The sequence below is a fragment of the Panthera tigris genome, chromosome A3, assembly GCF_018350195.1.
Source record: "Panthera tigris isolate Pti1 chromosome A3, P.tigris_Pti1_mat1.1, whole genome shotgun sequence".
NCBI lineage: Eukaryota > Metazoa > Chordata > Mammalia > Carnivora > Felidae > Panthera > Panthera tigris.
The window spans coordinates 4132502-4153780 of record NC_056662.1 but is presented as its reverse complement, the minus strand read 5'-3'; the positions used below and the strand labels follow the sequence as shown (position 1 = coordinate 4153780).

Sequence of the window (21279 nt, the reverse complement as noted above, 5' to 3'; positions counted from 1 at the left end):
ATGTGTTTACCTAAAATCAACTCCAAAGGTTTTTGTTGTTGTTGTTACTGTTTTTAAACAATGTTTGAGTTCTTGTATAGGAAGCTTCTTCATTTGTGTATCTCAATGAAGTCTGTTCAGACCGTAACTTTGGAGGAAAAAGGCTCTATGTCCTTCTGGAGGATATAGAGGTGGATTTGTTCTTGAGGATCTCCTTAGCCACACCTGGGGCCACATCTGGCCCAGGCCCCTCAGAGAATGGGGGTGGCAGCGGCCCAGGGAGCCACCTCAGCCTTTTCTGTTTCGGTCCCTCCTTTCCCACAGTGCCCAAGCTGCCGGGGCCCTCCCCACCGCAGGCGAGGCCCGTGTCTGCCGCTTGGGTGAGTGCTTGGGTGTGTCGTCGGCTCTGGCCAGCTTGTGTTCCCAGGAAGACCCGCTCCCACTCGTCCACGGCTGCCGGGTTCCCTCCCCGGGGGGAAAAGGGCACTCACAAGTTGTCTCCTCCCAGCTTGCCTCCTGCTGCCCCTCTACCTATCAAACTTATACACATCCTGCAATGCCCAGCTCATCTGTCATTTCCTCCAGGAAGCCTCCAGAAACCCTCTTCCTCGGGGCTCCAGCAAGGCTCTGTTTACATGTCTGATGTGGCCAGGGGTGTTACTTTCAGTATTTAATGACAGAAGAAGTGCAAGCACCAATAAATCAGAACGGATGGGGTCAGTGCTAGGCAGGTATTTACTCCTTGTTTGCTGGGTTGTGGAGATTTCCGGGGGTCCCAGAGGAGGGCAGGGGACACTGAAGTGTGGCCTCAGGCTGAGTTCCGTCTCGCTTGCGTGGACCACTTGCATCAGAGCTGGCTCTGCGTCGGTCACTTTCCCATTTTCACCTTCACATTTCCTGTGGCCTCTGGCATAGCCAGTGACGTGCGTGCCTGCTCGTTGATGCTGGGGGAGGGGGGGCAGGGGTGGGGAGTCGACGCCCTGTGAATCTGCACAATTTGGTTCTTCCAAAGCCTAGATCACTCAGCCAGATGAAACTCTCCCCCTTCCCAAACCGAACCTAGCTGAACATGACCAGCTAGATATTACTGATGGCAAAGTGGGCAAAGAAGCATCCTCTCTCCAGTGAAAAACTGGCAAAGCAATAGGAAACCAGCTTAAAGGTGTTACTATGCCCCCAGCCTGTATGGCCGTGTGGCATCTGGTCTGTCCTGTCTCTCCCCTCAATGCACGTCTTTCCAATAGTGTGCCCCATTTTGCCTGTCAGGCTCCACCACTCAGACAACTGTATTTTTCTCTCTCCATCACCCTCACGTTTGCTCCTTCCAAAGTCGTGGGGAGAGAGGGGGGCTCACTGTGGGTGCACAACTTAAGGGGACCCAAAACGCAGCCATCAGGATCACAGTTACTGCAGTATGTTAAAAAAAAAAGAATGCAGTTCCACGTGGAACAAAATATCCAAGTTGTAAATAGAGACAGCATCACAGAGATCCTTGTGAGGTCTCCTGCCATCATCACCTGCAGTGGGAATGCTCGTTCTGGGCCCTGGGGACCCTCCAGGCGTGCACGGAGAGGCCCTGCAGATGCTCTTTCCAAGGCCACACCCAGGAAAAGGGCCACCCTGGCTCCATGTCTCCCCAGCCTGCCCAGAACGTGTGATGCAGTAGGCCGTGTACCTCCCTTTGTGGCAGCCGTCTCTGTTTATGGGTTGTTAGATCAATAGTCACAATTGCTAGACGTGAGCTGTGGCTCTGTTTTTTCCCCTATCTGTGTCTATCTCTTCCTGTTTTCTAAGGGCCGCCACTGTGGCATCAAGTGATGTATAGAAAATAGTATACTTCCTATTTCTGAGCCAGCCTGGGTTTCATCTCTGCTTCAGTCTCCTCCGTGCTGCTCAAAATGGTACTTTTTCTCAGTTAAACACAGAGTTGATTCAAAGGCCAAGCAATGGGGGAGCCATCCTCTTTTGCTTTATTTTCTAAGACATAGGGAGCATCTCTCTCTCCCTGTGACCTTCGAGATGCTGCCTGCAGAGTGGGGACCGGTGGAAGATGTCTCAGACACCTTCTCAGCAAAGAGTCACAAACTCCCTACACGCAGTGGGAGGAAGGCGCGTGAACCCCTGGCTTCTTGGGGTGGCCAGCGCGCACGTCTTTTCTGGAACCACGGGTGTCTTCTCGGTTTCCGGCTAGGTCACTCGTGTTTGAGTCGGAGCATCATTGGCCAAAGATCGTCACTCTTCGTAAAGGTATGTGACATGCCCTATGGGATAAGCATGTAGAAAATGGAAGCTTAAAAAAAAAAAAACCAAAAAAACCAAACTTTTTTTTTGTACCCTGTGTTCTTAATGATGTCTTTATCTTCAAGCACGCAGTTAAGAAGAAATACTACATAAAACTGGGTCTGACCCGGTTCAGTCATTCTCTTGTGCGCCTAACAGCACTGTTGCTATTTGTCAAAATATTTACTGCAGTTCATAATGGCTGTCAGAAACCAGGTCCACAGTCCATGTTCGATTAAACAAAAAAGGCAGACTAAACCTATAAGGCGATTTGTGGCTTTGTAAGCAGTTTTTCCCCATTGCTAGATCTAATTAAAATGACGGTGTGAATGGTTCAGAAATATTAGTTACGTGAGCCCAAGAGTTTGAAAGACTGAGTGTACAGGACACTATAAATATTTAGGTATTTGATACAATCCTATTTATAGAGAGTCTCCCGATCACCCAAGGGTAGCATTTTTCAGTGAGATTTACAAGGGACCACGGACCCTGGTCCACGTACTTAGACACATACTTGGCTTCCCAGTGTCCAAAATAGCTGAGAGCTGGAGGGTCTGTCAGATAAGGCATGGGACCGTGCTCTGAGAGGTAGCGTGCTTCTCTGTTCCCGTAGCAAATCTTTCTGTAAGAATGAAACCAGAGATGTTATCGGCCAGAATGCAGCGAGGGGCAGGATGCAAGCTAGAAGAACGATAGTGTCGGCTGGCTGGGAAAAACAGAATAAACGTCAGGGCCGGTTTAAAATAACGTGCCTAATTCTCCTGCCCCAGAGATACGAGCAGGCATTTAGGGTCGCGAGGCTGATGTTAATTAGAGCGGGTGTGTGGTTCTGCAGCGATCTTGGGGGCTGGGGGGAGATTCTGAGAAGCCGAGGAGTGAAGGTGTGCTTCCCCCATTGTACTTCTGCTGGGAAGTCAGGGGAGGGGCACGGTCCCGGAGGGGGAGGTGCGTGTGAGCAGGGTCACCCAGAAGAGCCTAAATGATCACTGCCTGGTGGCCACTCCAAGAGCCGACTAGGTACCAGGCAGGGACCCTTCTCCTGGTAGAGGTCATACACATGGACGCAGAGAACCGAGCTTGCGGAAGGGGGGTGGGAGGTCTGTTTGATTAAGGGGGGGGGGGAACCTAACAGGCGGAGCACCTGCCGTGCACACACACATCACATCTACTGTGTTGTCCGATTTTCTGAAAAAGCGGACACGAGCCCCACTTCCGAGATCAGGAGCGCTTCGGCTTGGAGAGGGTGGGTGGCTTATCAAAGTCACGGAGTTTGTGGGTCGCGGCCGCCTCAAAGTCACGCGCTGTGTCTGGACTCCGGGCGTTCCGGCGCTCACGCCGCCCCTCTGGACGTGGTGCCACGGCCACGGCCGAGCTGCCCCGGGACGGCCGCATTCGGGGATTTCCGCAGAGCCCGCTCGGGGCGTCCGGAGGAAGCCTTGTCTCCGCTCTGGCTGGCAACCGAGGGAGGGGCTTTTGCAGACCTTCATTGCTCCAGCTGTAGTTTCAGGAGGACCGCTTTGTGTTCAAAGCCACGGCGGAGCCTTTCCATCTCTGGTCGCGATGTACGATGTCCTTCGAATAGAAGGGCATGTAAAGAAAAGAGGTCGATACAGAGAAGCCCGCGTCAAGGAAAATGCTGTGCGTTGAGTCCGTTTCTGCCAGGGGGGCCCTGTGGCGCTCCAAGCTGGGGACACGGTTTTAGGGAAACTACAGGTGCTGCGTTAAATACACTGACTCCTACACTGGAAAGGTGGTTCCTGTTTCAGTTCTCTTTTTATTTACTTACTATTTCTTATTTTAATAAATTAGTCTTTGTGTTGAGGTCACTGTAGATTCTCATGCGGTTGTAAGAAATAATCCAGAAAGATCTCACATACCTTTTACTCACTTTCCCCTGATGGAGATCTTGTGAATCACAGGTACCCCTTGTGGTCATGCTCACTTTTCTCCTGCCTTCCTCCTCTTCACTCCCCGGAACCATCAGCCTGGACTCCAGTTGTATAATTTATCAATTCAAGTGTGTTACCTGAGGGTGTTGTAGGTAAGCCAGTCTGACAATAAATTATATTAAAAAAAAGGGGGGGGGATCACATGAATAGAGTCGCACGGTGTGTAGCCTTTAGGGATTGACTTTTTTCGCCCTGTGTAATTCTCTGCAGGGGTGTTCCAGTTGCTCTGTGTATCCATAGCTTGTCCCTTCTTACTGTTGAGTAGCCTACGATACGGATGCACCATAGTTGGTTTCAAGTCATCTGTTGAAGGATATCTGGGCCGCTTCCCGTCGTTTTGCTCTTACAAAGAGAGCTGCTGTGGACACTCATGTACGGGCTTTTGTGTGGACGTAACTTTTCATTTCTCTGGGATAGATGCCCAGGAGGTGTGGACTGAATGGTAGTTGCGTGTTTACATTTGTTTTTGTTTTTGTTTTTTTTGAAACTGCCAAACTGTTTTCCAGAATGGCTGTGCTACTCCTTGTTCACACGGCCACTGTATCCAATAACTTCCACATCCTCGCCGATGTCGGATGTTGTCGTGCTTTTTGCCATCCTGATAGATGTGCAGTGATATGTCACTGTGTCACTGTGGTTTGAATTTGCGTTTCTCTGATGGCTAAAGCTAATAATGTTGGATGTTTTTTCATGAGCTTGTGGGTGTGTAGGTACTGTTTTCACTGTCTTATCAGGAGGGACTTTCACAGAGCAGATAGTTTTCATTTCGATGAGACCTGTTGATCAGTTTCCCTCCTACGGCCTGCGCCCTTGGTGCCGGGTCTGAAAACTCTTTCCTCTGCCCTCAATCCTGAAGATTTTTCTCCCCTGTTTTTTCCTAGAGCCTGATGGTTTTACATTTTACATTCAGGTCTGTTTCCCATTTTGAGTTAATATTTGCTGAAGCAAGGTATGAGGTCTAGGCTGACCTGTATTTTTTGTGCCCTGTGGGTGTCAGTTGCCCCAGTGTCATTTGCTGAAAAGGTTACACACTCCTCGCTAAATTGCCTTTGAACCTTTGTTCAAAATCAGTTGGGCATTTACGTGTGGTTCTATTTCTGTTTTGTTTCTTTTTTTTTAAAGAAAATTCTGTTCTGTTGATCTGTGTGTCTGTTCCTCAGCTAATACGACACAGTCTTGATTACCGTGCTGTGTAATAGGTTTTCCAAGTCAGGTAGACTGGTTTGATTCTATTTTATTATCCTTTTCCAAATACTGAGTTATTCCAGTTATTTTACCTTTCAATGTAAATTTTAGAATAATCTACGCCCACACGAAATTGTACTGGGATTTTGATAGGAACTGAGTTCAGCCTACGTAGTAGTCTGGAGAGAGCGGACGTTCTTTACTAAGGTCAGTTTTCCGGTCCACGGACACAGTGTCTCTTTCTGTTCACGCGTTCTTACACTGAGTTCTTCATCAGTGTTTTACACTTTTCAGCATATACGGCCTGTACGAGCTTCATTAGATTAATACCTAAGCATTTCCTTTTTCTTTGAGTGTTTATAAATGGCATTGTGTTCTAAGCTTTGGTTTCCAGTTGTTCATTGCTAGTAATAAAACTGGAACTGACTTTTGTATGTTGAACTTGTATCATGTGACTTTGATGAACTTATTTATTCTAGGAATTTTTTTTTGTAGATTTCTTGGGGTTCTTTACATAGACAATCGTGTCATCTGCAAAAAGGACAGTTTTCTTCTTCTTCTCTACCCGTATGTCTTTCATTTCCTTTCTTGCTTTATCGCACTGTCTGGAACTTCCAGAACTATGTTGAATAAGAGCTCAAAGGGAGACGTCTTTCTCTTGTTCTCAATCTTCAGGAGGAAGTATTTCTTTTCTTTTTTTTTTTTTTTTTTTTTTTTTTTTTTTTTTTACCAGTAAGTGTAATATTGGCTGTAGATGTTCTGTAGATACTTTTCATCAAGTTGGGAAACTTTCCCCCTGTTTCTCTTTTCTGAGAGATTTTATCACAAGTAGGTTTTGACTTTTGTCAAAAGCTTTTCCTGCAGCACTTGATACAGTCGTGTGATTTTTCTCCTTTATGCCGTTAAGGCGGTGGATTACCCTGATCCATCGCTGGGCAACCCTTGGCCATGATACATGATTCTTCTCACATCGTAAATGTGTTTGCTAATATTTTTCTCCATCTGCATTCGTGAGAGATATTGCACTGTAGTTTTCTTTTTTGTACCGTCTCTGGTTTTGGTGTCCGGATGATGGCCAGATTCATGCAATTAATTAGGAAGTGTTCTCCCCTTTTCTGTTTTCTGGAAGAGGTTATATAGAATTCGTGTTAATTCTTTTTTTAAACGTTGTGTAGAATTCTTCAGTGAAACCATCAGGGCCTGGAGACTTCTTTCCTTGGAGTTTTAAAATTACAAATTCAGGCTGCTTAATAGAGGGGCTCTACAAATGAGCTGTTTCATCATTGGTGAATTGTGGTAGTTTGTGCTTTTTGAGGAATTTGTCCATTGTATCTAGGTTATCATGTTCATATGACTATCACATTTATTCACAGAATTCCCCTTTATCCATGTGATACCCACCGGGTCTGTAGTCATATCCCTGCTAGTCTCCTGATACTGGTAATTCGTGCCTTCTCTTATTTTTCTTTTTTCAGTCTTTGTAGAGATTCTTTAAAAAAAATTTTTTTTTAAATGTTTATTTTTGAGAGAGAGAAGGAGAGAGAGCGTGCGTGAGCTGGGGAGGGGCAGAGAGAAGGAGACACAGAATCTGAAGCAGCCTCCAGGCTCTGAGCTGTCAGCACAGAGCCCGACATGGGGCTCGAACTCACAAACTGTGCGGTCATGACCTGAGCCAGAGTTGGACGCTCAGCCGACCGAGCCCCCCAGGCGTCCCAGGCTTTGTAGAGATTCTAAAGATCAATTTTATTGACCTGCTGAAAGCATAAGCATTTCCATTCATTCCCTTTATTATTTTTCTCTTCCAACTTTACTTATTTCTTCAATTTTCCTTATCATTTCCTTCCTTCTGCCTTCTTTGGGTTTGTTATGCTTTTCTTTCACTAGCTTTTTGAAGTAGGAGTTTAAATTATTGCTTTGTGGTGCTCTCTCTTTTCTAACATAAGCCTTTAGTGCTCAACATTTCCCCCTCAGCACTGTGTTAGCTGCATCCCACACATTCTGAGTATTTTCACTGCCATTCATTCGGTGTTTGTTGTTGTTGATGTTACCCTTGACACTTCCTCTTGGAACACGTGGGTTACTTTGTGGTATGCTGATTCGTTCCAAGCGTTCGGAGATTTTCCTGTTATCTTTCTGTTGTTGACTTCCAATTTGACTTTATTCTGAGCAGAGAACACACGCTGTATGATTTCAGTTGTTTCAGTTTGCTAAGGTTTGTGTAATGGCCTGGGAGAGGACCTCTCTAGGAGCAGCATTCTGGGTCCCATCAGGAAGTAGAAATCACACAGTGGGTTAAACAAGAGAAGGTTCAGATGAGTACTAATAACTGTAGAGAGTGGCTGTAAGATGTAAGGAAACTTTACGGGGTACTTTAGGGTTGAGAGGAAGGACGGACTTGGAAGAGGTTCGTGCCTCATTGGAGAGGCTATAGCTTGGCTCTCGAGCAGCGGAGAAACTGGCTGGCTTAGCCAGACCAGAGCTCGCCTGGAGTTGCTGGGTGAACAGTGGACCACATTCTAGAACGTAGGCGGTAAGCGGGTGACGGACAACAGGAGACATGGGTGTACGTTGGGAATCTGGGCACCAGGGGGAACGGAGGCCTTTGGAGCTAATGGTCTGCATGGGTGGGAGGCGGAATGGTTCTCTGTGGGCGCCCCAACCAGAGGTGCACTGTGCACAGGATGCAGCAGGGGCTCAGCGGCCACGCGACTCTCAGGCCATCAGCAGGCTGGGAAGAAGCTTCGGTTTTCGTGGGCGGGGCCGTAGACAGCTTAGCACCGGCCCGAGGCTGCAAGATTGCAGAGGGAGTAGCATCTGGGGACTTTGGCAGGGGGCAGGCTCTAGCAGATGTCCTCACAGCCACACCACTGACCTTCTCCTTGGCCCCCGCTGAAAATTGCAGGAAGCCTCTCCTTCCTGCAGTCACCCTTAACATTGTGCCTACTTTAAAAACTTAAAGGAATTGCATTGTTTATCGTACAGCATTTGTTGGAGGTGCATTGAGAGCTGAGATGCAATAAATTCATAACTGACATGGTCTATCCCTGTGGCCCCTCAGCTTCCATATGCGTGTTGGGACTTCCTTGAAACTATGAAAAGGCGCTGTATTTTCTGCCTAACGAGATACATCTTTCCTCCTTACAAGTGAAGAAATTTTAACTCTTTTTCAAAATGAGAACAGCCAGTCATTTAATCCGTCATGGGCTATAGTAATTACTTGTCAAATTCAGTCAAGGGCTTCCTGTATATTCTCTAAGACTAAGTTGTAAACTTAACCTTCAGTAACTCATGTATAAAATCTAAAAATATGAGGAAGGAGAAAAGTAGAGAGCGATTAGTATATGTAAACAAACTCAACCATACAGCACGCATAGAGATCACACGCAAAGCTATTCCAGTCCTCATTTCTGCATTTGGCCGGGAGATTGTAGTCCCCGTCTGTGGCTTTCTCGAGCTGTCCGGTCCTGAGTTTCCTTGCCCTCAGGGCAGGACCTCAGCTAGCTCTGGGTCCTTTACCTTTGGTGTATCTAGTAGTCCCTAAGAAGTTCCAGTATTTACTTTTTCCTCAAACTACAGCCACTCGAGTGTGTGGTGTATGGCCACGGGTCCCTCTGGGGAAGGCTAGGAGGGAAATCGACAGCGTGTCTGGGTGGCCGTAGGACCCGACGCCCGTGTCATTCAGGGGCCTCTGGTCTGTGAACTACTGAATTGGGTCTGAAAACTGGCTGAAGGGCTCTGATTCTCCATTTGGTGACTCAAGTCCGGTCGTTTGCACCACACTTAGCGTGTTTCTCGCTGCGTGGGTCAGGCAGTGTCCTAGCAGGCTGATGACCTTTTCCGCTCCCCGGGAGTCAGTCTCAGTCAGCTCCGGCTAAAGGTCTCTGCGACCCAGAGCATTCTGGCTACTGGCAGGTCCCTACTGCCATGTGGTTGACGTGCCCACTTTGCCTTTGATACTTAAGTGCTGCCACTTAGCCTCTGCTATGCCAGGATTCACACATCACAGTGAAATCAGGGAGCCCATCTCAAGGGTGGCATCCCGCCCAGTCATACTTGGCCTGAAAAAAGAGCAGCCACAGAGGTTTTCAGGGGTGCAAGTGGCCCCTCACTAAGGTGTTTCTCAATGACCTTAGACTCTATTCCCACCTATATGTTCCCCATGTTTCTGCCAGGGCGTATTAGCAAAGGCCTCCAGCTCTTTTGGTGGATAAGCTGTTTCTTCCTGGGTCATAGTGTATACCCGTCGCCCGGGTCACGCAGAGACTTGATTCTAGTTAGGGGTCTACTGGCAACAGGGTGGTTGGGTGGGTTTGGAGAAGAAGGAGGAACCCCTTTCAAGGTATCTGTCCCAAATGAGGGTATCACAGTGTTTTTAAGCTGTCAGAGACGGGTCTTCTTGGACACTGGAGGGGAATCTGTTGCTGCTGGTAAGAAAGGCTCAGAATGACCTGCGTGCCAACGTTGGCAGTTTCCTGATGCCCTTCTTCTATGTTTCAGGATCTCATTCTCCCCCACCCCCATTAATGCCCTGATTTTCACAGGAGAAACCTGGCAAGACTGTGAATTCAACTGCCATTTTAACTCAGCAACTCACACCGTGACATTTTGTGTTTGATTTTCAGCAATGTCAGTCCTGTGGCTACAAGAAATGAGAGATTCGTTCAGGGCTGTCATGGAAGCTGTCTGATTCTCAGACCGTGACTCGAGGTGGGAGTTAACAGACCTGAGTTTGTCACTTTCTTTCTGTAAGCACTCAAGGGCACTCAGAAAAACTCATCCCGCACCACAGCCCGTGCGGTCGTCATTGCTGCCACGCGGCAAGAGCGGAAGCGACTTGGGCTCCCGAGGCACGTGCTCCAGTGGTACTTCGTCACAACCAACCACAGATGGCGGCTTGATTGATTGTGATGCTGTTGTACGTCATGGGTTACAAGCAGCACAGTCCTCATTGGCAGGGAGCTCAGCATTACACTCAAGTCCAGGAACACGACCGGACCCATCCCTGGATCCCATCTTTAGGGATCTCTCTTCCGGGACCACTCCTAGAATTCTGTAGTAGTCTGTATCTAATCGGGAAGTAGAAAACCTAGTAGGTCACACTGTGGAAGTTTAACATCAGAATGATTCACTGTAGTGAAAGGGCAGCTATAAGATACAAGGAAACTCTGTGCAGTACCCTAGGGTTGAGAGAGAATAGTACCCAAGAGAAGGCATACGTGGAAGGGCTTGGGACCTCATTGGAGAAGCTGTGGTTTTACCACTGAACAGCAGAGAAGTTGGTTGGTTTAGCCAGACTGGAGCTTGTCCAGAGTAGATAATACCCTGGAGGGCAGGCAGGAAGCGGGAGATGTGGGGGCGCACTGGGAGCTTGGACACCATCGGAGCCAGAGGTCTTCAGAGCTCCTGGGCTGTGTGGTGGGAAGTAGGGCTTGCCGAGGGAGCAGGAACTTTGAACCCCCAGGCTCAGATGGGCTGTACTCTTACTGCCAGGGCCCTAGTTCCCGTCAAGAAGGCTGCAGACACGTCATTTCCAATCCGAGGCTGTACGGTTGGTTGCAGGGAGACCACAGTTGTGGCCCATGGTTCAGGCAGACTCTGTTGGATATCCCCATATTGATTATACGATTGCTCTCTGTATCACAGAGTAGACCTGTAATTCATCACAGTCCGTGGGTGTTACTATTTCGCCATTTGGAACGAAGTGTAGAAGCTTTACCTTCCTCCCTTCCCCCGCTTACGGTCATCTAGACTCTACGTACGTCTAGAACCGTATCAGACGGTTTTATTTTTGTCTTAACCATCCACCATCGTTTAAAAAGTTCTGAAGGAACTACTGTATTTGTCTATATTTTTACTCTTTCTGTTCATGTTTTTCCTTCTCGATGCTCCAGGTTTTCCTTCTTTCATTATTTCCTTTCTGTTTAGAGAACGTCCTTTAACTCTTCCTTTAGGGTGGGTCTGGGGTGACATTATCTTTGTTTTCTTTTATTTGAAGATGTCTAGATTGTCCCTTCTTTGAAGAAGGATTTTTTTTTTTTCTGGATATAGAATTTGGGTTGACATTCTTTCATTTTAGCCCTTTTGGAATGTGCCATTTCCTTCTGTCCTCCCAAGTTTCTGGTGAGAACTTTGCTGTCATTAGAGTGGTTTTTCCCCTAAGGTGTGACTTTTTTCTCATTGCTTTCAAGATCCTTTTTTCTTTTGTCTTTAGAATTCAGAAGTTTGACTTTGATATATTTTGGTTAGGATTTCTTTGGCTTTGTCCTATTTCGGATTCACTAGTTTCCCAAATCTGTAGGTTTTTAGGTCTTTTGCCAAATTGAAGTTTGCAGCCATTATTTAAATGCTGTGTGAGCCCACTCCCCTACCAGGACTCTCATGACATGAATGTTATATGTTTCATTAGTCCCCCAGATTCCTGAGGCTCTGTTCATTTTTTCAGCCTTTTTTTCATCTGTAGTAGACTGGGAATCTATTATTTTGTCTTCAAATTCATTCATTCTTTTTGTGTCTCTTCCATTCTGTTGAGCCCATCCACAGAGGGTTTTTTTTTTTTATTATTTTATTTTATTTTATTTTATTTACTTTACATTTAAAAAATGTGTACTTCAATAACTACATTAACAATCAGGTAAGCTTGTGGAAAAACTGACCAACATACATATATTAGGAGATACAAGTGTCCACCTAAATTTTCTATTTCATTTTTTTTTATAGAACATTTCTTCAAGTTGTTTAATGTATAATTTCTCATGTGCCATTTTAGAAGTCCTTCATTGTAAAGACTATTCTTTTGAATGATGACAAATAGCAGCCACACCGTCAGTGATTATTCTGGACCTCTGCGTTGGGTAAATTCAATTTCTTCTTGAGACACAAGCTTCCTTCTGTATTTCTGAGGTAACGTTTTTATTATTTCTGCGGTGTCTGGTGGACCCTGATGCATCAGCAAATCTGGTGATTTCCTTCCCTTCGAATGCTATGACGAAAGTGAAGAAGAGCGAGCTGGTAGTCCTGCTGATCCCAAAACTTCTGATTCATTGGGTTTAGGACCGTCTCTTCTGTCAGGAGACACTCCTTATTCATGGAGTATGTGGCTTGACTGACTGAACCACCCTGCTGGCAGACGCCATCTTGCTTGCCTTCATGACCCTGAGAGGGGGCTGCTTCCGGGGTGCTTGCTAGCCGCAGAGGTCTTTTATTTTTTATTTTAAATTCAAGTTAGTTAACATACAGTGTGGTCTTGGCTTCAGGAGTAGAACCCAGTGATTCGTCTCTTACATATGACACCCAGTGCTCATCCCCGAAAGTGCCCTCCTTAATGCCCATCACCCAGTTAACCCATCCCCCCACCCACCTTCCCCCCAGCAACCTTCAGTTGATTCTCTGTATTCGAGAGTCTCTTATGGGTTTCCACCCTCTCTGTTTTTGTCTTATTTTTCCTTTCCCTCCCCTATGTTCATCTGTTGTATTTCTCAAATTCCACCTATGAGTGAAATCCTGTATCTGACTTATTTTGCTTAGCATAATGCCTTCTAGTTCCGTCTGTGTTGTCACAAATGCGAGATTTCATTCTTTTTCATCTCCAAGTAGTATTCCATTGTGTGCGTATGTGTGTGTGACATCACATCTTCATCCATTCATTAGTTGATGGACATTTGGGCTCTTTCCATAATTAGACTATTATTGATGCTGCTGCTATAAACGTTGGTGTGCATGTGCCCCTTCGAATCAGCATTTTTGTATCCTTTGGATAAATATCTAGTAGTGCAATTGCTGGATATAAGATCGTTCTATTTATAATTTTTTGAGGAACCTCCACACTGTTTTCCAGAGTGGCTGCACCAGTTTGCATTCCCACCAATAGTGCAAAAGGGTTCTCCTTTCTCTGCATCCTCACCAACATCTGTTGTTCCTGAGTTGTTAACTTTAGCCATTCTGGCAGGTGTGAGGTGGTATCTCATTGTAGTTTTGATTTGTATTTCTCTGATGATGAATGATATTGAGCCTCTTTTCATGTGCCTATCGGCCATCTGGATGTCTTCTTTGGAAAACTGTCTATTCATGTCTTCTGCCCATTTCTGCACTGGATTATTTATTTTTGGGTGTTCGGTTTGGTAAGTTATTTATAAATTTTTGATGCTAACCCTTTATCCAGTATGCCATTTGCAAATATCTTCTCCCATTCCGTTGGTTGCCTTTTAGTTTTATTGATTGTTTCCTTTGCTGGGTAGAAGCTTTTTACCTTGATGGGACCCCAATAGGTCATTTTCACTTTTATCTCCCTTGCCTCTGGAGACACGTCAGGTAAGAAGTTACTGTGGCCAAGGTCAAAGAGGTTGGTGCCTGTTTTCTCCTGTAGGATTTTGATGGTTTTCTGTCTCACATTTATGTCTTTCATGCATTTTGAATTTATTTTTGTGTAGGTTGTAAGAAAGTGGTCTGGTTTCATTCTTCTGCATGTTGCTGTCCAATTCTCCCAGCACCATTTGTTGAAGAGACTGTCTTTTTTCCATAGGATACCCTTCCCTGCTTTGTCAAAGATTAGTTGGCCATACATTTGTGGGTCCATTTCTGGGTTCTTTATTCTATTCCATTGATTTATGTGTCTGTTTTTGAGCCTGTGCCATACTGTCTTGATGATTACAGCTTTGTAATACAGCTTAAAGTCTGGAATTGTGATGACTCCAGCTTGGGTTTTCCTTTTCAACATTACTTTGGCTATTCCGGGTCTTTTTTGGTTCCATACAAATTTTAGGATTGCTTGTTCTAGCTCTGTGGAGAATGCTGGTGTTGTTATTATTTTTTTTTTTTTTGAGTTTAATTTTATTTTGAAAGAGAGAAAGAGCACAAGTGGGGGGAGGCAGAGAGAGAGAGAGAGTTCTGCACTGTCAGTGTAGAGCCCGATGTGGGCCTTGAACCCATGAACCCATGAACTATGAGATTATGCCCCGAGCCAAAGTGGGATGCTTAACAGACTGAGCCACCCAGGTGTCCCTGGTGTTATTTTGATAGGGATTGCATTGAATGTGTAGATTTATTTGGATAGTATTGACACTTAAATGCCATCCACAGCATTTAAAAAATTTTTGTTATAGCATTTTTCAGTTCTAAAATTTCCATTTGGTTGTTTTTTTTCCTGAAACTTTCTACTTTCTAAAATTTGTTTCAAGCATATTCATAAGTGTTCATTGAGACATTTTGATGACGGCTGCTCTAAAATCTTTGTCAGATAATTCCAACGTTTCTTGCATCTTGGTGTTGACATCTGTGGACTTTTTCTTGATATGACAAATGAGTTTTGGTTGGAACTTGGACATCTTGGGTGCTGTGTTATGAGAGCCTGGATTGATCAAGCCTCCTGTTTGACCTTGCTCAGCAGGGGAAGTGGGTGGGTAGAGGCTTGGCCCCCCAGGGGGGAGCTTCTCATTGCTCCTTGGGGAGGGGGTGGCTCCCCACCAGGCCACCCTGGGTAACTCCCCGGGAGAGAGTGATGCCTGGGGGAGCCACGATGCCCGTTCCTGCTCCCCACGTGCCTTCCACTGCTCCCGGGGGCAAGGGTGGCCTTGTTGCTGTCAGGCAGCAGCGAATGTCCTGACTGTCCCTCCCAGGCCTCCTCAGACACCACCTGGCAAGGAGGGGAAGTAACTAAAGTAGGTCACCTCCACATACTGGAGTACTGCTCAGCAGCAACGAGGGTGAACTAACAAAACGTGCAGCACCACGAACGGATCTCAGGGGCGTCTTGGAAGGTTAGAAAAGTTACACGGTCTGTAAGTCCATTTATGTGACATCTGGAAAAGGCAGAACAGTAGGGGCGGAACTGGGTCTGTGGTTGCCAGACTGGGGGAGGCGAAGGGGCTGATCAGAAGAGGTGTGGGGTACCTGGGAGGTGGAGGTTTTCTGGACCCCAGTTTGGTTGCAGCTGTGTCTGCTTATCCAGATTCACAGAGCCACACGCTAGAAAGGGGAACCATACCGTATGTAAGTTGTAGCTTCGTTAAACTTTTTTTAAATGTTTATTTTTGAGAGAGAGAGAGAGAGCGCGTGCACACACACGCAAATGGCAGAGGGGCAGAGAGAGAGGGAGACACAGAATCCCAAACAGGCTCCAGGCTCTAGGCTCTGAGCTGTCAGCACAGAGCCCGACGCGGGGCTCGAACTCACGGACCGTGAGATCGTGATCTGAGCCGAAGTCAGATGCTTGACTGACTGAGCCACCCATGTGCCCCTAAACTTTTTTTTTTTTTAAGTTTATTTATTTATTTTGAGAGAGTGGGCAGGAGATGGGAAGGGAGGGGGAGACAGAGAATCCCAAGCAGGCTCCATGGTGTCAGTGCAGAGCCTGACGCGGGGCTCGATGCCACGAATCGTGAGATGACCTGAGCCGAGGTCAAAAATCGGATGTGTAACTGACCGGGCCCCCCAGGCGCCCCTGAATTGTAACTTCATTAGAAAACAGAACTCTGTGCCGGCTGGCACCACCAGAAGATGGAGGAGAGGTTTAAGGAGCCCCACACCTGGCAGCCAGAGGGTCATCTTTGTGGGTCCCAATCGACATGCCTTTAACGAGCAGAGCCCGCAGGCCCCTGTAATGCAGATCTGTGCGTCGCGGTCCGTGCACACAGGGTGCACATGTACCAAGAATGCCCAGCTGTGTGCTGCATTCCCTGAGTGGGCGGTTGAGAAGGTAGGGGTTACTCCTGTAATCCTCTGAATCCCATCAATATCTGGGGCTCTCTGTCTTATCCTGCTTTGAATTCAGCCCTGCCATCTGTTTGCTGTTTTGCTGCCTAATTAATATAATTATATAAAACAATAAGCATCACCAATACCGTATTCTGAATTATGCTGTTTCATACCGTAAACACACAAATCTGTTTATAGCCTGTCAGGCAATCATGAATTATGATGTTCTGTACCCTTTTATCTCATGCGTTCTGAGCCGCGAGGGGTCACGATCGGCCTCTAGCGTGGCCAGGCCTGCAGTGGCGAGAGCTGGCCTTGGGGGGTGTGGGAGCAGGCCAAGGTGACCTTCGCGGTCGTGTGTGTGGAAAAGGGAGGTGGCCCCGGGGAGGCGGGGTCCCCCCTTGGGTGATCCCCTTCTCCCAGTCGGCAAGAGAGCGTCGAGCTGCGCCTTCTCCGTCTGCCATGGAGGAGAGTGACGGTGACAGCGGTGCTAAGGACACGCCTCTTGTCATTTAAGCAAGAACGGTGCCTCTGTAGCTACGAGTTTGTACCTAGATGTCTTTCTCCCCCTTTTGCAGTTGAGGAAACAAAGACCCAGGGAAATGGAGTTCCCCCAAAAGAATCACAAAATATAGTTGGGCAGGTTGGCCTCTGTGAATGTATTGCCTTCTCTCTTAGCATATCATGTCTCACGGTACATTCCCAGATGTGGACCAGACATTCCCACGCCAGGACCTTGGCACTGGCCGTTCCTGCTGCCTGCAACCTCTTCCCCCTGATAGCAGTGTGGCTCACTCCATCGCTAGCTTCCTGTGTTCTCACCTTCTAGGCGGGTCTCACCTGACTCATCCCATTTACAACGGCACCCCTCCCTCCCTGCCTGGCTCCTCTCCCCACCTCACCCCTCCCCTTCCTTACCATGCTCTGTTTTTTTCCGTAACACTTATTATTTTCTGGTATATTGTATAATTTATTTCAAAGAACTCTCTTACCTGTCTGTGTAGGGGTGTATCATAAGAGAGACCAACACACGAAATAGTATCTGACCCAGAGTAGGTGCTCCATAAACATTTGAGTGGATGAGAAAATGAATTTTCAATAGGTGGAAACTAAACAGAAATACTCTACTTGACGTCTTCCTGAACGGTGCTGGTTTTACCACTTTCCGTTTCAAATATTTTGCTAAATAAGCCAAGTGCTTTGTTAATGCGAATGTCCCGATCATTTTGGCACAGTGTCTGGCTGATGAGACCCAGTGTGGCAGAATATACGGTTTTCTCAGCCAGGGAGAATGGGAGATCCATCCTGCCAGCTCTGTCGGCCAGTGAGGGTTCTGTGTGTCCACTGGCCTCTCTCCTGGACGCCCCTTTTGCATTCCAACAAACAGTTTTGATCTCAAATGGATGTCAAAAAGCATGTGAGTACTTGAGCTGGGTTGCGGTAAGAAACAGTGGAAGATAATCTTGCTGTGGGTTAAAATGCTAATTTATGAGCTGTCTAGGCTCTTCAAAGAAATGGGTGAGAAAACAGATGGCGGAGGTCAGACACAGAGGCCGTCATCGATGCTAACTTAGCCTGGGAGGGTGACCAAAGGTTCACAAAGGGAAGCTGAGGAAACTCTGCGTCAAGACCTTTCGATATTTGAAGAAAATAGAAAGTACGATGCCATTGCCAGAGGAGCTAATCCATTCTGACCCTTTCGATGCTGATGCGGTTGCCTACGAGAGCAGCGTGTCCCCAGAAACGTGGGTTATCATGGAGTCACTGCATGTGAGGGATGTCGTAAGGCAAAAATCACCACTGGTCAAAATTACCCTTAAAATTCTTTTAGGTACCATGTTGATATCATACTATTCAGTTAGCTCTTGCTATCGAACAGCCCAAAACATAGCGGCTTAAAATGACAACCATTTATTTAGCTAACGATGCTATGGGTCAGTGTTTTAGGCCAGGCTCCGCTGAGCGGGCCTTGTCTTGGCTGGGCTTACTCATGTGCCTGTGGGCAGCAGCCAGCTCTGTTACAGGGGGCTGGTCGGACTAAGGTGGCCTCCCCGGGATGGCTTGTCTCAGCTCCACATGGTCGCTCATCCTCCAGGCGGCTAGCGTGGGCTTGCTTCCAAGGCCGAAGCAGAGCTGAAGCATGCAGAGCTCTTGAGTGCCGGGCTTGGAACCAGCTCACTGTCACTAATGCCACTCTATCACCCAGGGTCGAGGGGTAGATGAAAAGTCTCCAGATCATGATGGGAAGGGCAGCAGAGTCTCCCTTTTCTTTTCTTTTCTCTTTTCTTTTCTTTTCTTTTCTTTTCTTTTCTTTTCTTTTCTTTTCTTTTCTCTTTGTTTTCTCTTTCTTTCTTTCTTTCTTTCTTTCTTTCTTTCTTTCTTTCTTTCTTTTTAAGTTTTTTAAATGTTTATTTATTTTTGACAGAGAGAGAGACAGAGCACAAGTAGGGGAGGGGCAGAGAGAGAGGGAGACACAGAATCCAATGCAGGCTCCAGGCTTTGAGCTGTCAGCATGGAGCCCGACGTGGGGCTGGAACTCACCAACCACGGGATCATGACCTGAGCCGAAGTCAGATACTTAACTGACTGAGCCACCTAGGGGACCCTGCAAAGCCTCCCTTTCAAAGTCTGTGGAAATAGGGAGGTGTGAAGGACTGTAGTTTTTGCAGCCCCTAACTGTATTCCTCAACCTCAGCCAGTTTTTCCTTTGGTGCTGAAACTTGTCCTATTTCCATGTTGAATCAACACATGCAGTAGGGGCCTTGTGTCTTCAGTACACGTGTAGGAAAAACACTGCCGGCTCCGGCAGGGCGCTCAGCAGCGAACTGCTCACGGCGGGAATCAAGTGGGCTTTGAGGCTGGTATTTGCTTATGGAGTTGACCTCTAGGGGCCATAGCCAAGAGATTGAAGTCATTATTTTCGTTTTGTTCAGCCTCGCTGTGTGTCGTGGCTCCACTGTAGAAACCTTTGGGAGTTTCTGACAGGTGAAAGACTGGAACAGCGTGGCTTGGCCCGAGTCGCAGGAGGAATCTCCTTAGACCGGAGTTTCGCGGACCCGAGTCGCACCCCCTCCTCGAGCGGACCGCGTGGGGAGACAGGAGCCGGCAGCGCCGTATGGTTTCACTACGCACCGCTTACCGTTGACTTCTTTTCTGGGGGGAGGGGGCACGGGGTGGGCAGTCCCTGGATGGGCCCCTGAATCTGCCGCGGGGCTGACACAGCTCTTCACCCAAGTTCGGCCATCTCTTGGCGGTCTTTTCCAACCCTGCACTTCATTCACTCACCAGTCACTTATGGAAGGCCTAGCACGTGCCGGGCGGTGCTCGGGACACTGGGTCAATGGTTGAGAGTATACAGCCACTACCTGGAATGACTCGGAGACACTTTCGCGGCAGGAGAAAACGTAACTCATTCTGTGAGTGGGACACACAAAGAGCAGAGGGCTCTTTCACTCTGCCTCCGCTTGACCGGCTCTTCCCTCAAGCCCTGCTCCTGGCTAGCGGAGGCCGGAAGAAGAGTTAACGTGGGCTTGCTGATTGTCGAGCTGGTACTTTAGGCCAGGCATGCTTCCAACCCGCTTAACTCTCACATGGGGGAGGTACCGCTATTTCCCCGTGTTAACGGTGAGGAAACTGAGTCCCGAGGAGGCGGTGCGGATCGTCTGGGGTCACGGCACCAACAGGTAGGTGCAGGGCAGGATTTGAACCTTGCCTCCCCAGCCCCCTTTCTCACCCCTCGGCAGAGAAGATTAAATGTCTGCTCTCCCCGGTGTCCCCTCACCTCGTGTCCTCCCCCGCCACCCCCTGCAGTGTCTCCGGGTGTTGTCTGGTGGTCCCCTCGGCCTGTTTGGGGGAGGGGGGTTCATTACAGAGTGAGTCTGCCTTCCAGGCGCCCCCTTCCCAGCACTCTGTGAGCCCCACACCAGACCCCGTCCAGCCCGCAAGAGGACCCTGTGGCAGCTCAGGACAGCTCAGCCCCGGGGCCTCCCTCTGCCCAGCCTTGCTTTGCTCGGGCCGTGTCCTGCCATGGCCTCCTCTGGGAAATGGGGGGCAGCCCGGGGTCGCCCGGGCTTACACCTTCTCCCGTCCTGCTTGCCTTCCTGTGCTGGGCCCGTGCCCTCCTCACCGTCTTCCAGGGCCAGGAAAATTGGAGGCTTTTCGTGTGTTTCCTGTATGAGTGTCCTGGGGCTGCGGTGGCCAAGTCCCCGACACTGGGAGGTTGAGAGCAGCACTGTGACCTCCCCTGGTCTGGAGGCCGGGGGTCCGGAATCCAGGTGTGGGCCGGGCTGGGCTCGCTCTGCAGGCTCTCGGGACGCCCCCTCCGGCCTCTGGCAGCTTCTGCTGGCTCCAGGTGCTCCTGGGCTTGTGAGCACAACCCTCGTCTTTGCCTGCCTGGGCCCGTGGCCTTCACGTGGCTGTCTCTGCATCGTCCCCCTTCTCACGTGGGCACTGGTCATTGGATTTAGTGCCCACGCACCTTCCGGTACAAGTCCTCTCACCTAGGGGCCCAGGACGTCTGATAAAGACAGAGGGTAATTGTGAAGAACCTTCACTGTCAACAACATCTCCTCTGGAGATGATGGTCTTTCCAGAAATCCTGATTTGCATTTGGGAAGCTGAATCTTACCTTGTTTCGCTGTCTGTCTTCCTTTAGGAGGGAATATGTCTCCCAGCAGCTTGCCCTTGGGCAAATGTTTCCCTCCCTCGGGGCCCCCTCCCCTGGAAGAGCAGCATCGCCTTCCAGAGGGGCAGCCTGGTGTGGATTGGGCGACTCAGCCCACGTAAAGCACTCGGGTGCTGGCGACAGGCACACGGCAGGCACTAAAGGAGGCTCAGGTGTGCCTGATACAAACCTGTAGAAATGCTCGGCTCTTTGGGCAGATAGATGCCTCAGGCTGATGAGGGCGAACTGGATTAACTTGGAAAAGGAAGAGAGAGAGAAACAGGCCAATAACTGTCAGTGGATTGTTCCCCTTTTGTGCTTGTGCTGTGATAAGAGCCTGTAGGTAGCGTCTCCTTTATCCTCCTTGGTTCTCCCCATTTTACAAATGAGAGCCTAACGTTAGAGGAGCTTGCCCAAGCCATCCAGCGGCCGAGTGGCAGAACTGGGACTCGAGCCTGGGAGGCGGTCCTTCTTCAGCCTAGGGACCCCAGGGCCCCGGGAGAGCCGGGCAGAGATGCTGCCTGGCGCCTGGGA

General features: G+C 48.2%; 1 protein-coding gene and 1 pseudogene across 8 annotated transcripts in view; one reads left to right on the top strand and one right to left on the bottom strand.

Annotated features, from left to right (window-relative positions):
• ZNF831 (zinc finger protein 831) overlaps positions 1-21279 on the top strand; it is a 128401-nt gene that overhangs the window by 13513 nt on the left and 93609 nt on the right. For 4 of the 8 annotated variants that reach the window (XR_006215337.1, XR_006215338.1, XM_042980028.1 and 1 more), the window contains exon 1: positions 1834-2226. The exons of 1 other annotated variant lie outside the window; for it this stretch is intronic. The gene's annotated coding sequence lies outside the window, so the exon portion shown is untranslated. Of the gene's footprint in view, positions 1-1833; positions 2227-7280; positions 7606-10015; positions 10101-21279 lie in introns of those variants that run through there. 3 more of the 8 variants (XM_042980023.1, XM_042980026.1, XM_042980024.1) reach the window with 3 other exon arrangements.
• LOC102963386 lies at positions 12042-12593 on the bottom strand (annotated as a pseudogene).